At 41.3% G+C, this 25204-nt stretch overlaps 1 pseudogene; it reads left to right on the top strand.

Annotated features, from left to right (window-relative positions):
• Positions 1-5082: 5082 nt before the first annotated feature.
• Positions 5083-6707, top strand: LOC127196715 (calcium homeostasis modulator protein 5-like; annotated as a pseudogene).
• Positions 6708-25204: the final 18497 nt, after the last annotated feature.

Below are 25204 nucleotides of genomic sequence, written 5' to 3'. Positions count from 1 at the left end.
ATATTGTATTTTGATCCTACTCATCCCCCTCTTACCTGGCTCCTCCAAGATCAGTCTCCCCCTTGCAGTCTGCCCAACTTCATGTTCCCTCTTTTTAAGAAAAGTGTTACCCAAAAACTCTTGGATATGGGGCATAGCAAACCTACCAGGAGTCATATCTTAAGGGAAAAGTGACCCTCCCTCTTCCAAGAGCTAGCAATGCCAATAACGCCTCAGCCATGGGAAAGATAACTACCATGAAGGGCCTTTTGAAATGCCTACTAGAGTGGAAGCTTCTTAAAACATGTATGTATAAAAATTTACACATTCCTGTTAGGAATTTACAGGTACTGCTCTATTGGATAAGGCAGTAATAAAGTGAGAGACAACACTGATAAGACAAATCACCTCTGGTGGACCTGCTGACTGCAGGGAGGGACTGATGCTCAGTACTAGAGACGCTTCTACACATCTGTCTTCTCACAGTAGAATGTAAGCCACACAGACAGCATCCTAGCATCCTTGTCTATCTCTTTCACTGCCATCTATTTCCAGGCTCTACCTCTTGTGAACTGAAACACCTCCCCTAGCCCAACCCTACACACACACACACACACACACACACACACACACACACACACACACACATACACACCTGTGCTAAGCATCTCACAATGCGTATTGGCCTATTAGAAGTTCTGTAATTGTGGGAAGCTGAAATGTTTCAGGTTGGAAGCCAAGTTATACTGAACTAGCTATAGCCCTCCCGAAATTGCCATTTATTACCCGCTTGTGTGGGGAATGACATCATTCTGGTGAGATCTAGCATCTTCATGACTGTTAGATAAATCTCTTTGCAATATACAAACGAGATCCCTGGCTTCCACCAACACAAAGCCCAAGAATGTCATCAGAGAGTATCTGAGGTGCAGCTCTCCCATTTGGCTCTCACCCACCTCACTGATGCTTCCACAAATAGATTTCAGAAGTGTCTTGGTGACAGTTTTCTCTGTCCTGTTACTATAAAAACCTTCATGAAACTGTTAGCATCTGGGAACACAGATCTGTGGTGACCTGAATCTGGGGCCATGGCCACTCATATTTGGTTCCAGAATAAACACATATTCACACTGGGCAGACAGAGAGCTAAGCTGTGTTCTTGCGTCAACACAGTAGTGGTCTTTCTGGGTAGAATTAAATATATCAATCATTAAGGGCAAAAGAAATACAGATATCTATTGGATTTCTAGTTTTTAAAATGCAAAAACATTAAAATATTTATCATAATAACCAATGAAAGGTTTTGTTATGTCACTGCAGGTTGAACATACCTTTGGGATACACTGTCCACACCCCATTGGCTTTAAGACACTTACAAGCACTATCTCTACCAATAGTTGTAAGAATCATTACTCTTTTTTTAGGTATTAATAGTTTTTAAATACAAAGCCTTATCACATTCTGACAGAAGACCACCATCAAATGTGTGCACATTATACATGTGAACAGACCTGAACCGGCAGCAGCTGTAAAGAAAGCATGAGGAGGGCAAGAACATAATTCATGCCAGGTTGCCATTTAATACTTTGGGGAAGCGCGCTGCTGGAAGACTTGTAACGCTCTTTTTAGTATTCAATCATAGAACTGTCTGAAGAGGATGTTGTGATTTGGATAATAATTTTCTCAAACACATTTACATCCCTAATTTCTTTTTGAGTTGAGTCAATCAACATGCCATTTGCAATGCACCTGGAGGCAACTTGCTGAAGGTTTTTTTTCTTTCTTTCTTTCTTCCTTTCTTCCCTTTACTTTCTTTCCAGAAAGTAAGAATTACTCCACATCCATTTTCACTTGAACTGCCTGTAAATACCTCCCTGAATCCCCAGGCTCTACAGAGGAAGAATAAATGAAAAAGCCGTTTTCAGCCTGTGCTCTGTGCTCTCTGTATTCTGCAGGCTGGAGAACAGAGCAGAGCGCCGGTCAGCTATCCCTGGGGGCTCTCTCCGGAATGGACAGAAGAGACTGTTTTTCCACATGCGCAGATTCAAGGAGCTCCAGCAGCCATGGTTCAATGACTTTGCCTCATGAATGTACTCGTGTGGCGACTGAAAAAAAAAATGGAGCGATTCTTTTACTTGTTAATGACTCATTAAGTATTTGGGCTTCAAATTCTCCTATTGAGTTTTATTTCCTCTCCTGGATTCCTAGACCTTCCTCTCAGTTCTCAAGGCAAGATGTCATATGCAAAAGCTGTTATGAAAGCACAGACAGGAAGGAATTCTTGATGGAGTAAAGGAAGGTAGTTCCCAGAAAGGGGGCAGGGAGGATAAGAGCAAAACACGGTGCCTGTTTTCATCCATTTTCTATGGTCCAGACACAACACCACAGACTGGGTAAGTTTTAAGAAAGCATAATTATTTTGACCTGGGGTTCTAAATGTCGCGGTGGTGACCCAATGTGTACATTGGGTCAATGACACAATGTAAAAAGTCTCAAGAGGGGTTGCCTACATCAGGTTGGCTGTGAGCATCTCTGTGGGGGATTGTCTTGACTTAATTGATGGGGAGAGGCCCAACCTAAAAGTGGCCTTAGTGCCCTGAGCAATGTAAGAGTAGAGAAACCCAGCTAGGCACTAAGCATACTCACAGGCATGCATTTCTCTTTGTCTTTGACTGTGGGCATGACTAGGTGTTTCAAGTCCCTTCTGTTTTGATTCCTCTAGAATGATGAATGGTATCCTAAATTGTGAACTAAAATAAACCCTTTCCCTTCCAAATGGCTTCTCTCTGTTGGGTATTTTACCAGACTAATGGAAATGAAACAAGGAAACAGTTAAATGTTTTGTTGTTTTTTTAAATTAATTTTATTAATTTATTCAGATTACATCTCAATTGTTATCCCCTCATTTTTATCTTCCTGTTCCTCCCTCCCTCCCTCTTTTACCCTTTTCCCCTCCCCTAAGTCTATGACTGACAGAAGGGGGCCTTTTTCCCCACCATAAGGTCACAGCCTATCAAGTCTCATCTTGGTAGCCTGCTTATCCTTTCTCTGAGTGCCACCAGGCCTCCCCACCAAGGGGAAGTGGTCAAATATGGGGCGCCAGAGTTCATGTCAGTCAGTCCCTGCTCTCTCGCAACTTTGGAGAATGTTCTGTCCATTGGATAGATCTGAATAGGGTTCACTGTTTACTGCATGTATTGTCCTTTGTTGGTGCAGTAGGTTGAGCAGACCCCCCTGGGTCCAGATCCGCCCATCATGATGTTTTTCTTGTGGGTTTCTCTGACCCTCTGGATCCTTCTATTTCCCCATTCTCCCTCACCTAAAGTCCCAGTAAGAAGTCTCTGCCATCTATTCTGATCTGGTAAGTGAAGAGTTTCATTGGACATCCCTTTTGGGTAGTGTCCAATTATAAGTGGACCACTCCCCCTTCGTGGGGAGGGCTGGTGGCACTCAGAGACTTGGGATAGACTTGCCTGGGCAAAGGCCCCCTTCTGTCACAGACTTAGAGGAGGAGAAAAGGGTGAAAGAGGAAGGGGGGGAGGAACAGGAAGATAAAAGTGAGGGGATAACAATTGAGATGTAATCTGAATAAATCAATAAAAGTAATTAAAGACAATAACAACAAAACATTTAACTGTATATACCATGTGAGTCTTTCTGCTTCTGGGTTAACTCACTCAGGATGATCATTTCTAGTTCCATCCATTTGTCCATAAATTTCAGGATTTCTTTGGTTTTAATAGCTGAGTGGTATTTCATAGTGTAAAGGAAACAGTTAACTGTTAAGAGGCTACCTCTAGTTATAGCCCTCTTACTACAGGGTCCAGAGACAGTGTTGAGTACCACATGGTACCAACCATCCACGTCTTCTAGTCCCGCGTATTTGACAATCATGACAACTTTATCTGATCCTTAATGACTTACAAAGGCCCCACTGCCAAGCATAGTAAGTTTCTAACCCAACAGAACTTTTTGAAGGAGATATAGCCATGCCAAAGCTGTTAGGATATCCACGATCATTCATATTTCTGCTCACGCATCTCTGTGATGTAGCACTACTTATCTTTCTGTCTTCAACACAGACGTGAATTTTTATGTCTAATGATTCTAGCTTATTTCTATGCTAGGACTGTGCTCTTCGTTCCCCTCAGCCCTGCACCTTGACTCATGTTCATTCCTCCCCTTGCTCTCTCAGCCTATTTCAATCTTGTCCATACTTAACAAGCAATCTCAAATCAATAACATATTAGCCTTTTGCTTCTGACTCCCACCTAAAAAAAAAGCAAGATGAAACTTCAATTAATTATCAGAGTTATCCAAGAAAACACTGGGCTTAATTCCTTAGGATGGAAGGTGATGACCTGGAGATTTGAGCTCGGGAAATAATGAAATGAAAGTGGTTCTATTCTTCCCTGGAAAGGGGAGAAAAAGACTTAGAGGAAGGAGGCTGTGGATACAGGCCCTACATGGGAACAGCCACCATACCTTGTGGTGTGTAGCCAAAAGATAATCAACAATGGAGAAACTAGAAGCCTTGGAGATGGCTCAGTACTTACTATGAAAGCTTGACAACTTGAGGGTATGCCATAAAAGCCACATAAAGGTGAAAGGAAAAAGCTGACTCTACAAAGTTGTCCTCTGGTCCCCCTACATGTATGCCATGGTGCATGCACATGTTCACCACACACATATACTGTACACACACACACACACACACACACACACACACACACACACACACACACACTAATCTTAAATCTTATTTGTTGTAAGTTAAGATTAACTGTTTGTATAATATAAACATTACTTGTTTCTTATGATATAAACATTACTAAAGAGTTTCTTAGAGGAGAAATTCTGTCAGAACAGTGCGGCAGGAGGAATGCATGTGGAGAGAACCAGGGAGCACCAGGAGGAATGAGCCAGACCTAGGATACGGGTGAAAACTCGAGCATAATGGTACATGTTTGAAATCCCAGCACTTGGAAACTGGGGACAGGAGAATCAGGAGCTCATTTCCAAACTGGGTAATATGACATCTTATTAGAGTGGAAAGAAGAGAAAGAAGAGGAGGAGGAGGAAGAAGAGGAGGAGAAAAAGAAGATGAAGAAGAAGAAGAAGAAGAGGTATTTGAAACTATAAACGAGTCTTTCAGGAGTCTCATGGTCTTCAGGATGAAACATATTAGACACAAGAAAGCCATTCTGTAGGACAGCAGTGTGTGGCTAACATGTATCACAGGATGAACCACATGCTTTACCATCTCCAGGACGCCTTTGGTGATCCCACAGAGTGTGGAGGCTCTTCACTGGCTGCTGTATGAATCCAAAAATCTTCCCCAGGGAACATTGTTGCCGCTTCTTCTGTGTCCTGGGCTACATCACACTGAATTCACTGGTGGTTCCAGTGATGTGGCTCTCTGTTGCTTTGCTTAATGAAGCATTTTATGAATGTATTATGAGTGGGACAAGAAAGGCAAGGCTCCTGGAGTTTATTTGGGAGGGCAAGCCCAAAAAGTGCTCCGAAGAACTGTACAAAATCTCCTTCGGCAAAAGTAGCATGGCACCCATAGACAGTGAGGCGGTGTCCCTGCAAGCCCAACTCAGATTCTAGGATGGTGCCTGATTTGCTCAGCATCCTTCTTCTCTATTCTGACCACTTGTTATGCACACTGCAGATCTAAAATCAGTGCCATGGACCATCTCAGTCAGGTATAGGTCCTTGGGAACAAGAGTTCTCAAACCATCGGTGGACAAAGATAGGCAAGTGACAAACAAAGACAAACCAGGGGTAGTGTTTGAATCTGAGTGTATTTTGCAGACAAGCAAGCTAGGTTTTTATACACATTTTTTGAAACGGGGAGTGTTTTTCGTGGTTACATTTTTTTCATACAAATCAAAATACAGGATGCAGAGTAATAATGTCATCAATCTTGAATCATCATTCTTAAGTCAATAGATTTGTATCAGTGTATGTGCCCTCTTTATCAAAGATCAATGTTCTCTCATTATGCCAAACATCTGTGAGTGAGGACAGTTTTTTCTTAGCTCTCCTATCACTATCTGGAGCTTTCTTAAACACTTCATTTCTAAGTCATAATATAAACTATGATTAATCCGTAGTTACATTTTTATTAACAAGTGGAGCAGAACTTGGTGGTAAAATTCCAAATTACCCTTGGCTGCAGTCCCAAGTTAGGGGGTCTCCTAGCAACACAGTTACGTTTGAAAAGTTCTGATAAGGAAGGAGGTCAGAAAGAGAAAACAGTCAGAATGTTCCAAAACAAGACAGTTGTCATCAGTTGCTCCTGGCAGGAACATCAGGCCCATTCCAGGAGGCTCTCCTTGAGTAGGGGTCGTCACCTCAGGCTGTGTAGCATCATTTGTCACACAGACTTCACTGGACGGGTCGTGACAAGTCAGCTATCTGCAGCTGAGTTTTTGGAAGACGTACGCATGGAGGGAGAAGGAACAGTTGGAAAACAAACTCCTGAAATGTGCCAACAAGCTGAGTGAGAGGAACCTCAAATGCATTTTTAAAAACAAGAGTCCAGTTCCCTTCCCTGTGCCTTTTTTGCTACCTTGGAGGCTGCATCCGAACTGCATTCATTCCAACAAGACCGGGAGCTCTACAGCACCCTTCACAAGGTGGTCGGTGATGGTCTGGAGCAAACCGCTGAAGAAGAAGAGACAGCAATGACCTTTGTGGGTACCTCCCAGAGTCTGTGAATCATCCTCCATTACTGGCTCAGGGGTCCAGTGGTACACCCATTCAGAGAGTCTCTCGTTGCCTACATAACAACCTGTATCTCTGCATTTTCTTAGCATTACAGCTGCTTTGGAAGACAATAGCACAGTCAGAAACTGTTCTGAAGCCTCATGGTGCTACGTCTACAAGTGCTCAAATCGATGCTGAGTGATGACCAAGACACTTTGAGTCAGTAGAGGGTTGGGTCCAGTAGGTCTAGTAGTTGCTTCAAGCTCTAAGACTTTACGACTCAGCCTTCAGAGTCAAAATGGCCTAGCACTCTTTGGAAGTATCTGCCATCGAACTGGGGAAAGGATCTGTGCACAGTGGCAACTGCAGAGTGCCCAGCTGGAACCCTTTCAAAAATATATCCAACACCTTTCAGGATGGGTACCTCCATTCTCCAGCATCACTAACCGAACGAATATATTGTCTGCAAATTCTGAAAGCCTGCCCCTAGAGCCAGGGTCACCTCATGCCTGCTGTGAGTGGGAGGCACTTATGTCTCCATAGGTCAGTCTCTACATTCAAAAGACAACCACAAAAGACACACATACAAGACTGCATTGATATAAAGAGAAATACATTAACATTGCATATTAAAACATTTTTCTCAATTAAAAAAACAGTGTGGTATTAATGCCTGATTGAGTTCTTAACACATGCATACACACACACACACACATATATATATATATACACATACACACACATATGTGCACACACATAAGTATGTATAGATATATAACAAACTCATTTAACCAACCTTCACTAGTCACAGATTCCATATTCTCTAATTTGTCTACTTGTTAAATTTACCTGTAAAACCAAAATCACTGCAGTGGTTTTTGGTGGTCTGTGGACAAGTGAGAACGTGAAGTTACACCCTGCTCTTTCCCACTCCCCAGGAGAACGAGAAGTCAGGAACAGTGGCATTTTCAGATCAAGTTCCCCTTTTCTGTCATTGGCTAGAGCCCTCCTGGGAACATAAGTGACCACGAAGTTTCTGCTTCTAGCACTGGCGTTAGGAGCCCAAGCATTATCCTCTGAGGAAGAATGCAAAGGCACAAATACAGGAGTGAGCAGATAAAACCTAGGAGTCCTGAGAAGTGACTAATTGATATGAAGAAGGTAGCCAAAAGAGGACTCACCCTTTATCTCTGTGAGCCTTGCCCGGGCATCTAGCCAAGGGCTTGGTGTGTGGCGAGCGCAGCAGATATATGGGAGAAGATGTGAGTCATCCCGTGGCATACCCAGGGAGAGGGCATCAACCATGTGTACTCCTCCCTTGATGCCTCTCTATAGCCCATCTGTTTCAAACTATTTGTGACAGGGAAGAGTTTTGAAAATGCTTTTACATTTTCTCAAGAGACAATTCCTTTTCTAAGACCACATGGAAAATATAAATACTTGGTCATTTGCTAGAAATTGGGAGATATTATTCTAAGATTAAGATGGGAAAATTTCATATTCAGCTTAAATAACTTCAGGAAAAATTAAAGGTACATTGCCAAATTGGGACGTTACCAATCTTTTTCTTTCTCTATTCTCACCACCCATCTATCTCTGTATCTCTCTGTCTCTGTCTTTCTCTCAATCTCTCTTTCCCCTTATAAATAAGTGGATGCATGTATACACACACTTACTTTCTTCATCAAAAATAATTCTATAGTCACCACAAAATTCTAACATGAGCAAATAAATACCCGGATGTCAGGAAGCCCTAATTTATATTTTTGCTTTCCCAGATTGTGTTTTTTTATTTCATTTTATTACTTTATTTTTTTGACGGGGGGCGGGGGGGAGGACATGCTCTGACTGAATTGTCTACACTGTCCTCAAACCTGCCAGCTGGAATTACTAGCCCACACTACAGCTGTAAACTACGGCTTTAAGTCTTTTTTCCCACAAGTTGTCCATTAAATAAGGAAAAATACTTAAATGTAAAATACAAAAAAGGGCATTTGTAGAGCTAAAGTTTAGAATGGTACCTGCCTTCTGGAACAATTATGCCAACCTTACGCAACTTCCAGAGCATAAAATACTTGGTGTTTCCTTAAAAGTCTGTGACTATGGTTTGGGGGCAGCCAGGAAAGGCTGGGTTACTCCATCAGGCACTTGAAGAATTGTTCAACTTGAAGGAGTAGTCCCCATCAGCACAGGATCAAGCCTGGGCTCCTTCCCAGAGCTCTTTCACCAGCGCCCTCAACCTGTCTCTCCAGCCCTATTTCCTGCCCCTCCCCCTCAGTGGCTTCATCGGTGCCACCCAGATTATTCATGCTTCCTTCAATGGACTGGGCCATGCTCTGACTTGCTGGAATATCTTTCCACTTCCTGCTTCTTCCCCTCGGCCTATTGCTGGGCCCTTATGGCCAAATACTTATTTTCAGGAAGCAACTCAGATGGGCTGTGAAAAAAACGTCTGATCCTCTTGCCCAAAGCAAATAAATCAATCTGATTCTTGTGGTCATAAAGTTCTTGCACATTCCATTTGCTAGAACTTTCTTCAGGCTTTATTGCAATTGGGCAATGTGTGAGCTGCTCAAGGACAGAAATGCGTCCTAGTTACATGCAAGTTCTCAAATGATGATCATGTGACCTTTCTTTTTTAACATTTGTTTATTCTTATGTGTATGGGTGTTTTGCCTGCATCTATGTTTGTGCGCCATATTCATGCCTAGTGCCTGCTGAGGTCGGAAGAAGGCATTGCATCCCCTAGGACTGGAGTTATAGATACTTGGGAGCCTGAGAGCATATGAGTCCTGAGAATTGAACCTGGGTCCTCTGGAAGAGCAGCCAGTGCTCTTAACTGCTGAGTTGTCTCTCCTGCCCCTTACCTTTCTTTCTACTTCAGGAATGAATATCAATGTAACTTTGAAGAGATGTGGATAGTAGAGTTATTTATTATTCTAAAGTGACTTAAGAGCATTTAAAGCAAATGAACAAAAGAGATCTTTTTCCAAAGGGGTTAGGGATTATAAAGCTAACACACACACACAAATGAAAAATAAGATATATGCTGCTGTATCATAAGCTCTTAAATATGCTAAAGTTTTTCAAAATAGAAGCTCTACATGAAAGCTTTTCTTGGTAGTTGGAGATGAAAATGACTTCCTAGACTTGAAGTGGTACCATTGTAGAAAAATAGAAAGAAATGTAATTTAAACTGTGATATATCTAGGTAAATGTGGGTCTGTGAAAGGAACTGGGTCAACATTTTTTTCAATACAATGTTCAATATGAGACAAAAGGTAGGGGTTACCGCAAACAGGCGACACTGGAAGCTGTCTACAGGAGGCTGTACTTGGAGGTTAAGGCAGGCAAGCAGCCAACAGGCATCAGCAGGCTCTAGAAACAGGAACAGAGTGAAAAACCAGAGGCTGTAGTCACAAGTAGGAATCTGGAAGACTGACAATGTAGCTTCAGTGGATGAGAACCTTCCAAATGAACCATCAAAACAGAAACTCAGGGTTTAGTGGTTCCCAGCACCATTTTTTTTTTTTTTAAACAGACAAATATTTTTTTTTTAAGGGTCAGAACATAAAGTCTGGGATTCGGGTACACAATGAAATATTTACTTAACAGGGCTCAAAACTAAACAGTCTTACCACCGAAAGGCACAGTGCCAACGTAAAACTGGCAGGAGAATTGAAGACAGCCATGCCTGTTGGAGCCTGTGGCTGAGAATGCCTGGAATTGTCCCAGCTGGAGCTAAGAGTTTAGTGAGGGTAGACAGGCAGAAAGACGGAGATAGGCAGAGTATAGGATGTTCACAGAGAGGGCTGGGCACTCCTTCACATGCTGTTGAGTCTCTGACCTTTGCAAATGTCCTAAGGTTGGTGACTCATAACAGGGACTGAAGGACAGGAAAGATCAGAGCAACCTGATGACGTGGGTGTCCTGCAGGGGAAAGGCACTTTGAGTCACTGAAAAGTAGGACAAAGGCAGAAAGACTTCAAAGATTAGCTGATTCATGGGTGAGCTGCTGTGACACTGCACCTCAAAGACTGAAAGGGAATAAATGGGAGAAGAGAAGAGGAAAACTGTGGCAGGACTTGTAGGTAGGAAAGGAGCTGAGGATATCACAGTGTAGTCTGTCCCAACAGCACCCTAGGCCACAGAAAATATTTCCATCCTGGTTAAACATTGAGAGCTTTTTCTGGTTCTCCTTGTCAGCAGTGCTTGGATCAGCAAGGCTGACATTCTAGACTTTCTATAAGAAGTGTGGCAAAGGCCAACACCACTCATCCACAAAGCATAGGAAAGACTCAGGGAAAGTGGTATGAGGGCAGGAAGAAGGGTGATGCCCAGAAGGACGTGAGTTACTTCTCTAGAGAGGGGCTAAACTTAACGAAAACAATAGTTTTGTGTTTTAGACATGAAGAAGAGACAGCTGGGCATGAAGGGAAGGCAGGTTAGGGAAGGCTTCATGACCAGAGTGGAGCTTTGATCTCCCCACCGTGAAGACAATAAAATCCTCAAGCTGTGCTCACTTATTTGGTTGCAGTTTGGAAGTGAATAAACTAGATACATCAATAGAATTCTCCTTGGAAAATATGAGCTCTATGCTTTTCTAAAAATTCATTTTGGACTTTATTCCATTAAGTTAATTTGACTCTTTGATCAATTTTTTATACAGTGCATTTCATCTTTTTTCTATTTTTATCTGTAATGTAACTAATAATTACTTCTATCGAGATTGATTCTTTCCAACTTAAACATTACACTGAAGCTATGATTATTCTATTGGGTTTCTTTAGAACATCATATTTTTCCAATTATAGCTTCTGAAGTTGTGATTTTTTTTCCCCTCTGGTAGCTCTTACTTATAAGCTTGCTTTCCTGTCTTCAAATTCAACATATCTAGACTCCATCAAAAGATCGGATACTGACACTGGGCTTATGTTACTGAGAAACTACAACAGAAAAGATTGCACTTTTGTGTTATTTTATGCTGTTTCTAGCAACTCCTGTGTCCTGTAGTCTTTTCCAGTGTGCTTCTTCCATATGTTTTAACCTTTTAGTGTGTTTGATGTACATATGTATATATGTTTATATGTGTGTGGGTGCACATGTGTGCATGTACATGTAAAGGCCAGATGTCAATAGCAAATCTTTTCCTATATTGCTCTCTGCATTATGAAAATAAAACAAAAATTTAGATGTTTATTTTATGTACGTGAGTGTTTTGCCTGTATGTATGCCTGTATGTGTGCCTCTCTAGAAGAGATGGGGGTGGGGGTGGCTCACTAAATAAAGGTTCTTATCCCAAGTCTGATAAGTGGATGATGAAAAGAGAGAAGCGACTTCCTGCATGCTTTCCTCAGGCGTCTCAGGTGTGCCTTGCGTGTGTGCCTCCTCACTGTTGGGATTTAGGCCACGGAACTATGCAACGGTTACACAAATCACGCCATACAGCAGATCCACATGCGACGGCAGGTCCACGGGAGAGGTTTTATTAGAGAGAGGGAATTACAGAGACTGTCTCTGGGGAGACAAAGAGGAAGAGAGAGAACAGCGAGGTAACACACAGAAAGAGCGCACATGTCACCTAGGGGACATAACATCCTGGCGGCTGAGGATGACCTATCCTGCTGTTGCTGAATCTCTGGGCTGGCCTCAGAGATTCCTGTTGTCCCGTTGTCAAGTCCCCTGCAGTTGTCTGCAGAGATGCCTGATTGTTAACACCCAGGCTAATAGTAAATGTAAAAAGAAGGAAGGAGAGGATGGATGGATGGATGGATGGATGGATGGGTGGATGGATGGATAAAGAAAGAAATCTCCTTAGGAAGTGTTGTTATTGTATGGTGGAGTACAAAGCATATTTAGCATGTCATATATAATTTACATAATGAGTACATAAGGCTACATGAAAATGGAACTATATACAATAAACACACCAAGAAGGAAACTTTTACAGAAACAAACATGGGGAAATGATCCAGAAACACAAGAACAATGGTTGTATATATGAACACACAGCGAGATGTCTCCAAACACACATTTTATGCACTTTTCTGTTTTAAACCATATATGAAATGAATTAGGTATGAAAACCTGAACTCCAAAATTGAATCATGGATAGATGAATCTAATAAATGACCTCAGGGGAAAACTTCACACATTTTGATTTAATTCTGTTAATTCCCTAGAAAGCTAAGAGCAGTTCCCTCAGATGTCTCACAAATAGTGAATTCAATTGCGTGCATCTGCTATTTTGTGGACTCTGTGCTAGTCACTCATGTTGTTTGTGGAAAAGTAGAAGATCTTGGGGTTCTTCAGTGGGTCAGAAAATGGTCAAGACAAAAAACCAAAATTCTCAAAATGCAGAGAAAATCTACTCCAAGGAGTTCCCCAAACAAATGAGTACACAGCAAAATGACTTGGTGAAGATTTAACAGATACCCACAAAGGAAAGGTCTTCACTTTCCTAGGAGTTCAAGGATATCTCCATGTTGATCTTCCAGACAGTACACTAAACTGATGGTACGATCACAGGGCTGTGTGTCACAAGTTTATATCCCAATACTCAGGAGTGGGGGTGGGGGGAATGGGGGAAGAAGGAGAAGGGAGGGATGGGGAAAGGTTCTGAGTTCAAAGAAAGTATGGGCTACTTAGTAAGGCTATTTCTCAGTAAACAAAAAATGAGAGCAAACAAGCAAAACCCCTCAATAATTAAACTGTTGGGAATCTTCATACACCCACACATGCGCACGCGCACACACACACACACACACACACACACACACACACACACACACACAGAAGCTAAATTCATGGAAAAAAAAAGTCACTAACCTCAATAGCACATGCTTTATGGAGCCCCCTCATGGCAGTTCAATGAAAGAGGAATGGCCGTGCCTAGGAAGGGGTTCTCGGGTGTTCTGTTCTGGCAGGCCCTATAACCCTTGCAAGTACACCTGACCTAACAGGAGAGCAATTTTCTTGGTAGAGAGAGAGGGAACAACCCAGTAATTCTGTTAGTCTTGGAATGGTCCCTAGGAAAGCAACTCTTACTTCTTACCAGCTGGTACCTATGAAAATTTTGCTCTCAGAAATTTCTGTGGTTTTGCTTTGCAAAATAGAATTCCTCTCTATTTTAAAAGGGCAAAGGGTGAAAGTAACTTAAGGGAACTGTTGTGTGATTTCTTTACATGGCTTTCTTTACATAGATTCATGTTTATATATTAGCCTTTATTGTAGATCTCTTTATAAATAGTGCAAGCCTTGATATTTCAGGCATTTTTTTTTTGCAAGACATTTATATTATTACCAGTATTCTCATTCCATGGCCCTCTCTTGAACCTCACTTGTATAGATTTTCAATGTATTGCATAATATATCACCTAAGCATAGAGGATTAACTACAGTAGTCTTTGGTTTTGATAGGAACAATTGTGTAACTAGAACTTTGCTACTGGTGAAATGTAGACTCCTGCTTTCTTCTGAAGTTTTATACAATAATGGATCTGGACACTCTTTCCATAGCTCATTACTCCTGGTCTTTTCTCCCTAGAGCCTTTTTCATCCTCTCCCCTTTCCCCGCCCCCCCCCCCCACACACACACACACTCGTTGGTTGGCTAGTCCTATTCAAGCCTTAAAATTTGATTTGAAAGTCCGTATAGGACCTGTCTATATCAAACTGCCAGGATGGAAAAATTCTTGGATGGTCTGAAATATCAAAGAGCCTTTATTAGCCTGGGGATATTTTTCAATTCACAGTTTTCTCTAAAGGGACTTCTAAATCTTTTTTTAAAAAAATAACCTTTCTAAACAGGGACTTTTATTTGTTTTGTTTTTATATTCTTTGTTTTGATATAGGGCCTTGCTATGTAGGCCGAGCTGACCTTGAGCTTCTGGTTCTCCCACTTCTGCCACCAGCGTGCTAGGACTACAGGCCTGTGCCAGCATCCTCCGTGGGGGTTTCTGTGTAACGGCAAATTTAACATGAATAGGCTACCTGAGCATGTTCTCTTCATGCTTTACCTGTACAACAGAATCTCAAATCAATAGAATATTGGTCTTCTATCAAATTTTATAAAAAGAAGCATCTTTACTTTTTAATCACAGTCTCCTTAGCAAATACATATATGAGAAATTTTGGAAAGGAAAGCAATAATATCCGGCATGAGTGTGACAGAGCCAGCACAGTGTTTTGTGGGTGTCTAAGTGTTTCCGTGAGCAAGCTCTACTATATGTTACTTTAAGAATAAGTGGCCGGGCTGGTCTTGACATTCACCCTTCTGAATCTTAATGGATGTATCTATGCCCTACACTCAGGACAGAGGCAGGCTGGTCAGCAAGCCTATTTAAGGGGTAAGGTAGGATCGCTCCAAGCTTTGTTTCCCTGTGAGTCACTGGCATATCTTATACAATCAAACCCCCAAACCACTGTACTTGAAGGCCTGGAATTCTAGGAAGGGATGCCACTCTGCCTAACTTCACCAGCTACTTTTCTTCGAACAATTTCTTTAGAAGAAGCCATTCCTTCCTATCCCATCATAGTTATAACATCGTAGTTCATCTTCCAAATGGCTTGTTTCCTGTGGTTTCCTTTTGGTACCCAGAACGGGAGAATTTTCTCCTGACCTGGACGAAGACGGACTGGAGGCTGAGGCTGGCAGGCGGGAGCAGTCTGACAAACCAACAGACAATCAAATGCAGTTCTAGGTTCGAAGAAGGAAAACTCCTATCTCTCTGTCCTTGCTTACATGAAAACCTGGGATATTTGGCTAACAACCTGACCTCTTCAGCTCTCAATTTCCTGTCTCTATTTTCTTCCTCTGGAGATTTCCAATATGCCGCAGGGTTGTCCTAAAGCTATGTGAGCTGGTGGAAATACACAGATTCATAAGAGGTGGGTTTGACAAGAGGGACAGTAAAGTGGGGAAGACCAAGAGTAGCTAGCGCGTGGCTTCTGGACAAATCCATTGGGAATGGCTAGGTAATAAACAGAAAGCGGAAGGTTTTCAGGATAAGTCAGACAAATGTATTGGGTATGATCATTTTCATTTTAAAATTCCTTTCCCCTGTAGTATCTCCTTACTTAAAACTTATATTTTTAAAAAAGTAGAGAGAAGTAAAACTTAGGAATTAAGGTAAATATCTAATTTTTATCCAATTATTGGTATGTGGCACTTAGTGACATCTCTTTTATCTTTATTAGCAATCATCTTTTTTTCAAGAAAGTGGGGCAAAGGATCTAGCCCCTCTATCAACACATTGAATATTCTTTTCTGCATGGACCATGTATAACTCATTTCTGAGTTCTGGGCTTGAGGATTTCTCCTTCCTTTTCCCAGGAAAAGGCTTCAGGGAGACAACAGGGAGAAGCGGCAGACGGGGGAGGCTCTGCCTGGCCAGTCACATTTCCCAGCCATCAATGAGGTGATGAGTGGAGGTGGCTGCCCATCTAAAATATAAGATTCTCTTTCATCTGTATTAGTGAAAGAGCATGTCTGATGACTTTTCTCCCCAGACTACCATAAAGTTACAGACAGTGCTGGACAGGGAAAGTAGACAGGACATGTTTTAAATAGTCCCTAAGATACTTAAAAACTCAAAGAGCCACGAGACTGGGTGCTAGGAAATTGTAATCTTTAAAAGTTCCATTTAATAGAAATATGGCAGGTAGGTAGACTGTGACAAGAAGGCAGGTTACTACAAAACTCGTCAAAAGTTGGGTCCATGGTTCACCTAAAGATCAGATAAGTAGATTTTTTAGGAAGAAAGGGATTGTCTTCAGGGAGAAGGCAGTCTTTGGACAGAGAGCAGATAGGCGTTCCTTGATAAGGACAAGGCTGGGAAGGTTAGGGGAGTTTATTCTGAGGTTACAAAAGGAGCCAGCAAGCTGGAGGCTGATGCTTTGCAAGATGTGGCTGAGGACTGCACTGGAGTTGAGGACTGGAGGGAAAGCTGGGGTGCCACCGAGACCTTGTGTGTTTCCTCACAGTGAGCTTGGTGAGGGTATGTGTGCTTGCAGTCTGCTTGTCCTTCTCTTAGGAGAACTGCCTTGTGGGTTCCCTGTGGCTGAGCAGGCAAAGGAGGAAGGCGGCTGGCTGCAGAAGAGAAGAATATCATAATGAGAGACTGTACTTCAATGGATTGGTAAAGAAGGAGGGGCGGCCTCTCTTGTCCTCAAAGACGGCTTGCGTGTTAAATCCCTCCCAAGATCAGCTTGTAGCCCCACCCTGGAATCCCAGGGCTCTCCACTCTCAAATCCCACCTCTTTTCTAGAAGAAAATGGCTACATTCCTTGCATTTGCCAGAACTAAAGCTATCATCTTCAACCAAATGCTAAAGATCTTTCTCTGCTTGGAATTTTCAGGCCCTGCAGAGGGGTGTGTGGTCTCCTGAGGCAGCCAAGAGTTGATCCGGTACATAACTATGGTTGGCCACCACTCAAGTTACTCAAGGCAAACATTTCACTACAGAAAACATAAATTATCTCCTTAACACACACACACACACACACACACACACACACACACACACACACACACACACACACACTTTAACCTCCTATGAGGAAACCATCTCTCTCTCCAGCATGGCTTAGATTGACCAATGTGGGACTATGACGGAGGTATGTGACTTATTTCCTGTAGCTGCCTAAATATAAGAGCCAGAATTTTATATCATAATAGTCCAAGTGGAGAAAGTTCCCAAACTTTCCTGATAAGAAAGAATAATTAATTAATTCTTGAAGCTTTAAGTAAGGGAAGAAAAAAGAAATAAAATAGTTGTTTTTAAACATGAAAAGGAGGCTCTATCATATGTTTGCTTTGGGATGAATCTCAGAATAACGATAGGACAATCTAAAATAATGATGATGAAGGAACTGGGATAACCAATCAGAAAATTATCTTTAGCCCACTACACTTTAAAATCCAAAATCTTACTCAAAATGACTCCAGCTGAGATTGCCAAAGCAGTGACTAGGGAGGGAGACGGCTTGAGTGGGGCAGTGTCTCCTTAGTGGGGATATGGTATCAGTTCCGTGTGCTGGGCCTGGGGTGTGAACAAGCAGGACGTTTCAAAGTCACTGGCACACACCCACAAGCTGCAGCACTAAGATGTTTGCTTCTGTACTAACAGAAGATGGCCAAAGTTCCTCGAAGTTAGAAATTCTAATACTCCCTTAAGAGTAAGTGCAGACCAAGCAATTTGCATAAGATTTATAAATATTCTAAAAGAGGCCTTTCATTCATCCAACTTTTAATGAGTACAGAACTCAAGAAAAACTAATAGAAGGCTTGGTAGATTCTAGACAGATACTTAAATTTGGCTCAGCACTTTCTACTTCAACCCCATATCTCTGAGGTTAGTTCTGTCCTTTGAAATGGTGATACCCACTTGCAAGGTATTGCAATAATCAAAGACTGCAATGTGTTTGAAATGACCAGGGACATACCTACATTAAATATAGCTTCTAATATTAGTTAACATTATTATTATTGCTAAATTAATACAATGGCTATTGCATACATGTTTAATAAATGGAAATCTTTACTGCCATGTGTCAGGTACAATCACAGATGTGTAAAACACAGTCTAACTAAAAATGACAAATATCTCTATTCCCATGTGGCTCACAATATTATTGAAAAATGCATAATAATAGAGAGCACATAAAGTTTGTTCAAAAGTTTGCAAATTTAAAAATTCCACTATACGACACTTCACAAATTTTTGTTCTGAAATATGCAAACTTCCCAAAGTTGAACTTAACCTAGCACTCATAAAACACCCACACTCTAATGAAATGCAGTTTCATAAGCAAAATAATCAATTTGTAGTTACCAACATTCAATAAACATCTCCACAAAGGTCCTGTTTAATTAAAACACTGCTAAAGAATGGCACTTGCCCCATCTTTAACCACATCCCCTGGATGGAGAGGCCTGGTGGCACTCAGAGGAAGGATAGCAAGTTACCAAGAAGAGACTTGATACCCTATGAGCATATACAGGAGGAGGAGGTCCCCCTCAGTCACAGTCATAGGGGAGGGGAGTAGGGGGAAGGCGGGAGGGAGGGAGGAATGGGAGGATACAAGGGATGGGATAACAATTGAAATGTAATATGAATGAATTAATAAAATATATTTTTTTAAAAGAAACTTAAAAAGAAAAAAAGAATGCCACTTGCTCATGGATGGGACAAGGAGAGGGACCACTTGCAATGTGCAGGTCAGCTAGCTGGTACTCACTTGAGCTTCAGAGGTTCTTCTGTCTTCATCTACCATCTCACTGTAGTAGAGCTTGGATTACAAATTCAAAGTCCCACACCCACCCTTATGTGGGCTCTAGGGGCTGAACTCTGCGCCATCTGTTTGGGCAGCCATCTTCCCCAGCTTCCTTGGAAGCTAATTCTTCTGTGAAGTTCCCTCCACTAACAAGTTTGTCTATGTATGGTATTTGATATATACCTAGCATACATATGTATGTACATACACTTCTATTTTTGTGTGTTTGAGCATAGCCGAAAGTGTACTACTTATGTAAACACTTCTTCAGTCTTTATTTTTTTTCCAAAAAAAAAAACCTGCCTTGTTTACAAACAAAAGCTACTGTGTATAATACTTAATATCTGCTAGGTGTATTTTATATCTATTCCATTCTCACTTTGGATCCATGAAGAAGGTCTTAACTATTGCTCATCTTTCACAGCTAGGAAAACTGAAGCAAAGTGGAGCCCGAAGCTATGTGACTGGTAATAGGTAAAATTAAGATGCAAGCCCAGAGAATCCAGCTATAGTGCCATCGTCTTAACTATTTAGCTTTTACTGCCTTTTGGGATCAGCCCTGAACTTCCAAGAAGTGCCAAGTAAAGGGAATAGAGAGATGGTTCTGTATTTAAAACCACTGGCTGCTCTTGCAGAAGATCCCAGTTCCCAGCACCTACTTGGTGTCTCACAACCATCTGTAATTCCAGTCCCAGGGAATATGATGCCCTCTTCTGTCCTTTGCAAGTACTGCACACATGTGCTGTAGCATATATTTAGCCAAAACACTCAGACACTTAAAATAAGTCTTTTAACAATTGAGTTGCTAGTTAGACAACTTAAATGTCTAGAGTGTCCACATGCTAAGGTCTCACATTAGATTGAATTGCTGGAACCTGATCCAGGTTGGTGTCTGATCACAGTAGTTAACTCCAAATATTATCAAATAAAGAAAGCTGCCATCTCTGATAAAGACAGGTTAGACAAAGTAGGCCAGAAGAACTCTTGCCCACTGGGAATCCAAGCTGAGCCAAGCAAACCTTTTCACTGTTTCTAGTTTTCCTTAGTAATTGAGCTAAGGTCTTGGAGGATGTTGAAGTGTGAGACTGGCATTTGGAAAAGTAATGGATTTGCTCATAGGCTGGAAGATACTACTGTTAGTGGATAAATTGGGAATGTTTTTATATTCCAAAAACTCTTTTGTGAACATGAAGGAAGTAGATCTCTTAACTCCAGGTTGAAGTAGTTTATAAGAAATGCAGTTGTGTCTGTGGTCACCTTGTTCACTGAAATGCAGGGGAGAGTGCTTGGGTACCATTAACACAGCAGGCTGTCCAGCGTCCTCTTCTTTGGTTTCTCTTCAGGCAAAAATGATGACTTCTAGGTTTCATGGAGCTAGATTACCATCGGGGATCCTACATCACTCTGTTCAACACATCAGCTTAGATAGGTATTTCAACCCTCTTTTATTTTTATTTTTTATTTTTTATTTTTATTCCAGAGTTCATATCAGAGGCTCTCCCCTCCCCTTCTCCATGTGGAGAATGAGCTGTCCATGAGCTACATCTGAACAGAGGGTCTAGGTTCCCTGCTTGCAATGTCCCTGGTTGGTGCAAACCCCTGGCTAGGATCTGCCAGCCTTGATAGTCTCCTTGTGGAACTTCTGACACCCCACCACCCACCCACATTCATCCCCCGATACTTCCATTCTCTATCTCTTCCATACAACTTGCAGCTCTTAACCAAGAGTCTGGATTTGAGTCTCAGTATCTGTCCTGGTCCCCCGCTGGGTGGAGTCTCTCAGAGGACATCTATGTTGAGCTAATATCCATTTATAAACGATGTCTTTCTGTGTCTGGGTTACCTTGCTCAGGATGATCTTTTCTAGTTCCATCCATTTGCCTGCAAATTTCAAGATTTCCTTGTTTTTTGATAGCTGAATAGTATTCCATTGTGTAAATGTACCAACAGCTTGGGCTTTAAGGTCAACAATTAATAAATGGGACCTCATGAAACTGAAAGGCTTCTATTAGGCAAAGGACACTGTCAACAGAACAAAACAACAAACAGCCTACAGACAGGGAAAAGATCTTCACCAACCCTACATCTGACAAAGGGCTATTATCCAAAATATATAAAGAACTCAAGAAATTAAACTCAACTCTCTTATAATGGCCATATAATTCATTGTGTGCCCATTGTCTTTCCTGCCAAGTGAAACTTACATGATCTGGAAATGAGCCAGTGAGATTGCTGTGTACCTGGTGGACTTCTCGGAATGACTGGGTCTGTGTGGATGTGTACCTTTAACTCTTAATATCATCTAGGCTGCTTTACAACCCTTTAGAGTAGTGGCTCCCTGCCTTCCTGATACTGTGACTCTGTAGTTCCTCATAACTTCGCCACTGTTGTGAATGTAATGTAAATATGTGATACGTAGGATATCTGATATGCAACCTCTGTGGGGGTGTGCAGACTCACAAGTAGGTAGTGACATACATAGTTCTTATCCAAAGCAACACAAAGGGGTTTTGCCAATAAAAAAAATTCATTTTTGCCTTGTGAGAACATTGGTAATAAACACAAAAGGTTACCATATCATATCAGTCAGCAAATTAATTCATTTAAGCATTCTATATTTCACAGCCGCTTTTGAAATTCTCACTTGAACTGGTCTGAATATCATACAAATTTCTATACTCATTAATGAGTTGGATAAAATGTTTGACCTGAGTTTTCATGAAGGACACATTGTTAACTTAAAAATACTGTAATGTTCTGAACATTTGCAAAATGGAGGATATTTATGTAAAAGAACCACAATAGATAGATAGATAGATAGGTAGATGGATAGGTAGATGGTAGCTGAGACATCTACACACATATGTGCATGTATTTATCTTGCCTGCTTCTCCATAAGGACTTAAAAATTATCTACTAAATATTTTCCTTTTGGAATGTAGGTATTGCGGCTCAGACCTTTAACCCCATAATCATACATACTTGGGAAGCCGAGACAGGCAATGAAGAGTTCAAGACCAGTCTAGGCTATAGAGTGAGACCCTGTCCCCAAGAGAGATACACAGAGAGAATAATTTTCCTCCTTAAAATGAATAAAAGATTTTAATGTTGTCTTTGTTTCTCTTGGGTCTTGGTAAGGAACACTGTAAAATATGGGAAAAGAAAATAAACCAGCATGGTTTTTATTGATAAACTAAGGCTCAGCTATCTGTGTATACCCAACAACTACTTTATTAATTTCATTCATTGTTAGAGATAATGTGCTTTTTCTGCCATCCATGAGAGTTAGGCTTTAACTAGAAAATTTCAAATGAAGCATTAAAATCAAGTTGTTTCAGTCCCATTAAACCTTTTGTAAAAAGATAAAGAGAAAACTTTCATCAGATTAGGCACAAATTAAATATTGTATCTATAGTGTTACATGTATTAGTTATAAATTGGTTCTTTGGTAATGAGAAAGTGGTGGTGTGTGCCTGGCACAGGAAAATCTCACATTGAAAGTCAGCCTGGGCTAAATGCTGAGTTCTAGGGCGGGTTGAGCTACCCAGTGAGTCTGTCTCCAAAACCAAACACAAAACCACAAAACAAACGAGCATCAAATAAAAGGAAGTCTGAGGTGTTTTCCAAAAGAATAAAAATATTCATAAATGTGGTTAGCAGGAAGATGTGTAATTTCAGCTTGTAATTTACCATAAACAGCCATTGAAAGCAGCAAGGTTACAATACCATGGGCAGGGGGTGAGGTGGGGGAGGGGATCTGTCTAAATTTGTCTTAAATATAGTTTCTTTAGGAAAGCAAAACTTGTTTTTGGGTTAATGAAGAAAATACAAATAGTTGGTGATGACTTTTAAAGGAACTTCTAGAAGTTTCCAGCGGCTTTAAGAAAGGATGATATGGGATGTGCTCCAGGTGGTGTGACCACAAACAATGTGGAAAGAATATCAGGAATGCACAGCTAGTTAAAATAAGCTCAGTGAAGGTGACGGATAGAAGTGACCACTGTCCGTGCAATGCACAGCTCGACCTGGCTTGCCCTTTTACTTTTAGCTTCAGTGAAACCAGTTTTGACCAGTCATATCCAAGTAGGTCGCACACATTTTTCCTTTTCTCTTTTATTTTTCCTGTTTACCCTCACGTATATGATAGGGTCTTCAATTTTATTCTGCGTTCTCATATGTCTCCTATTTTCCTGGAAACAGATTATTCTGTTGGTTTGGAGTGAGGATTGGACCCCAGCCTTACTCAGGCTAAGCATGCACTGCCACTGAGTGGCACCCTAGCCAAGGGATCTTTGTTTCTGTTTCCTGATATGTCCATACCACCTACAAAAAGCCTCTCACGAAGCAGATCTTCAAGAGACTGTTTCAGCACAGCGAGAGCAGTACACCACAATGCAAAACAGAGCGAACATTGCACCCCACAAAGCAAAACAGGGTGAGAAACTGCACCCCACAAGGCAAAACAGAGCAAACACTGCACCCTACAATGGCAAAACAGAGTGAACACTGCACCCCACAAAGCAAAATACAGCAAGCAATGCACCCCACAATGTAAAATAGAGCAAATGTTGCACCCCACAATGCAAAACAGAGCAAACATTGCACCCCACAATGCAAAACAGAGTGAACACTGCACCCCATAAAGCAAAGCACAGCAAGCACTGTACCCCACAATGGCAAAACAGAGCAAACACTGCACCCCACAATGCAAAGCAGAGCAAACATTGTACCCCACAATGCAAAACAGAGTGAACACTGCACACCACAACGGCAAAACAGACTTTTTTTGGTTTTGTTTTGGTTTGGTTTGGTTTGGTTTGGTTTTCGAGACAGGGTTTCTCCGTGTAGCCTTGGTTGTCCTGGACTCGCTTTGTAGACCAAGCTGGCCTCGAACTCACAGCGACCCACCTGCCTCTGCCTCCTGAGTGCCGGGATTAAAGGCGTCTGCCACCACTGCCCGGCCAGAATTTTTTTGTTGTTTGTTTTACTTTGTATTTCAGACAGGGTTTTAGCCAGTTTGGCCTCCAAGTCACATCCTCTTGATTCGGCCCCACCAAGTGCTAAGATTACAGATGTATGCCACCACATCCCGATAGAGCATCATTTGTAAGCAGACATAACAATTATATGAAATTAACCACGGGCTAGGCTTCGAATGTACCCTCCAGAAATTTAAATATATCAAATGTCACATTGAACACAGTAGGATTAAATTAAAATGGCTAACCAAAATGACAGCGTACACACACATGAGCATAGAGAAAAGACAGACAGACACACACACACACACACACACACAGAGAGAGAGAGAGAGAGAGAGAGAGAGAGAGAGAGAGAGAGAGAGAGAGATATCTCCCTCTCTCAGCCCCCCTCCCTTTCCTGACTTCACTGAGGAAGCCCAGTAAGAGCCAATGGAATCCAAGAGAAGTCACCCACATGACAAGCCACTTGGCCATGCAGGCCACCATGCTAGAGGGGCAAGGAGTCTGTAAAGAGCTTTCTGGCACAAAAAAAAAAACTGTGTCTTTGAAGAAAGCAAGAGCCCACAGCACTCAGTGATGAATCACTGAGATCTTTCCCTCTCAATCTGGAGTGAAACAAAAACCTAGCTGTCATCATGTTTATTTGAATTTCTACTTGAGGTCTTTGCCAAGAAAATACAATAAGGAAATGGGAAAAAAAAAGTATAAAAGTCAAACATGAAGAACACTATCATTATTTATGGATGATATGCTATTGTCTGTGTAAAACTCAAATGAGTTACTGATTAAATATCAGAACTAAAAGAAACTCTAGAGAAGTTATATACATAAAAACAAATATTTTTAAAATATATTGCACTTTCTCGTAATAAATCAGCAGCACATATATTGAATCATAAATAAATTCAACAAGATGGAAAGACGTCTAAGAAAAATTATGGAGCACATTAAGACATGTTGAAGTGTAACCTAAATAAAATGGAAGGGCATAACACTTCCTAGGTAGGAAGCTGTCTATACTAAATAAACCACTCTTCACAAATTCATCAAGGGTTTTGATGCAACTTGGATTAAAATTTCCGAAGGTTATTTTGAGGAAATGGTTAAATTCAACTCTAAAACTTTATATTGAAGTACTTAGGACCAAGACCAAGATATGACTTAAGAAAAGAGAGTTGACAAAAGTTGCCTCTACCGATTTCAAGGCTTATTGTAAAGCTATGTAATTAACACTGTATATATTATCTCAG

This window comes from Acomys russatus, chromosome 12 (genome assembly GCF_903995435.1).
Source record: "Acomys russatus chromosome 12, mAcoRus1.1, whole genome shotgun sequence".
Lineage (NCBI taxonomy): Eukaryota > Metazoa > Chordata > Mammalia > Rodentia > Muridae > Acomys > Acomys russatus.
The sequence above is the reverse complement of the archived record's forward strand: the minus strand, read 5'-3'. Positions and strand labels throughout refer to the sequence as shown.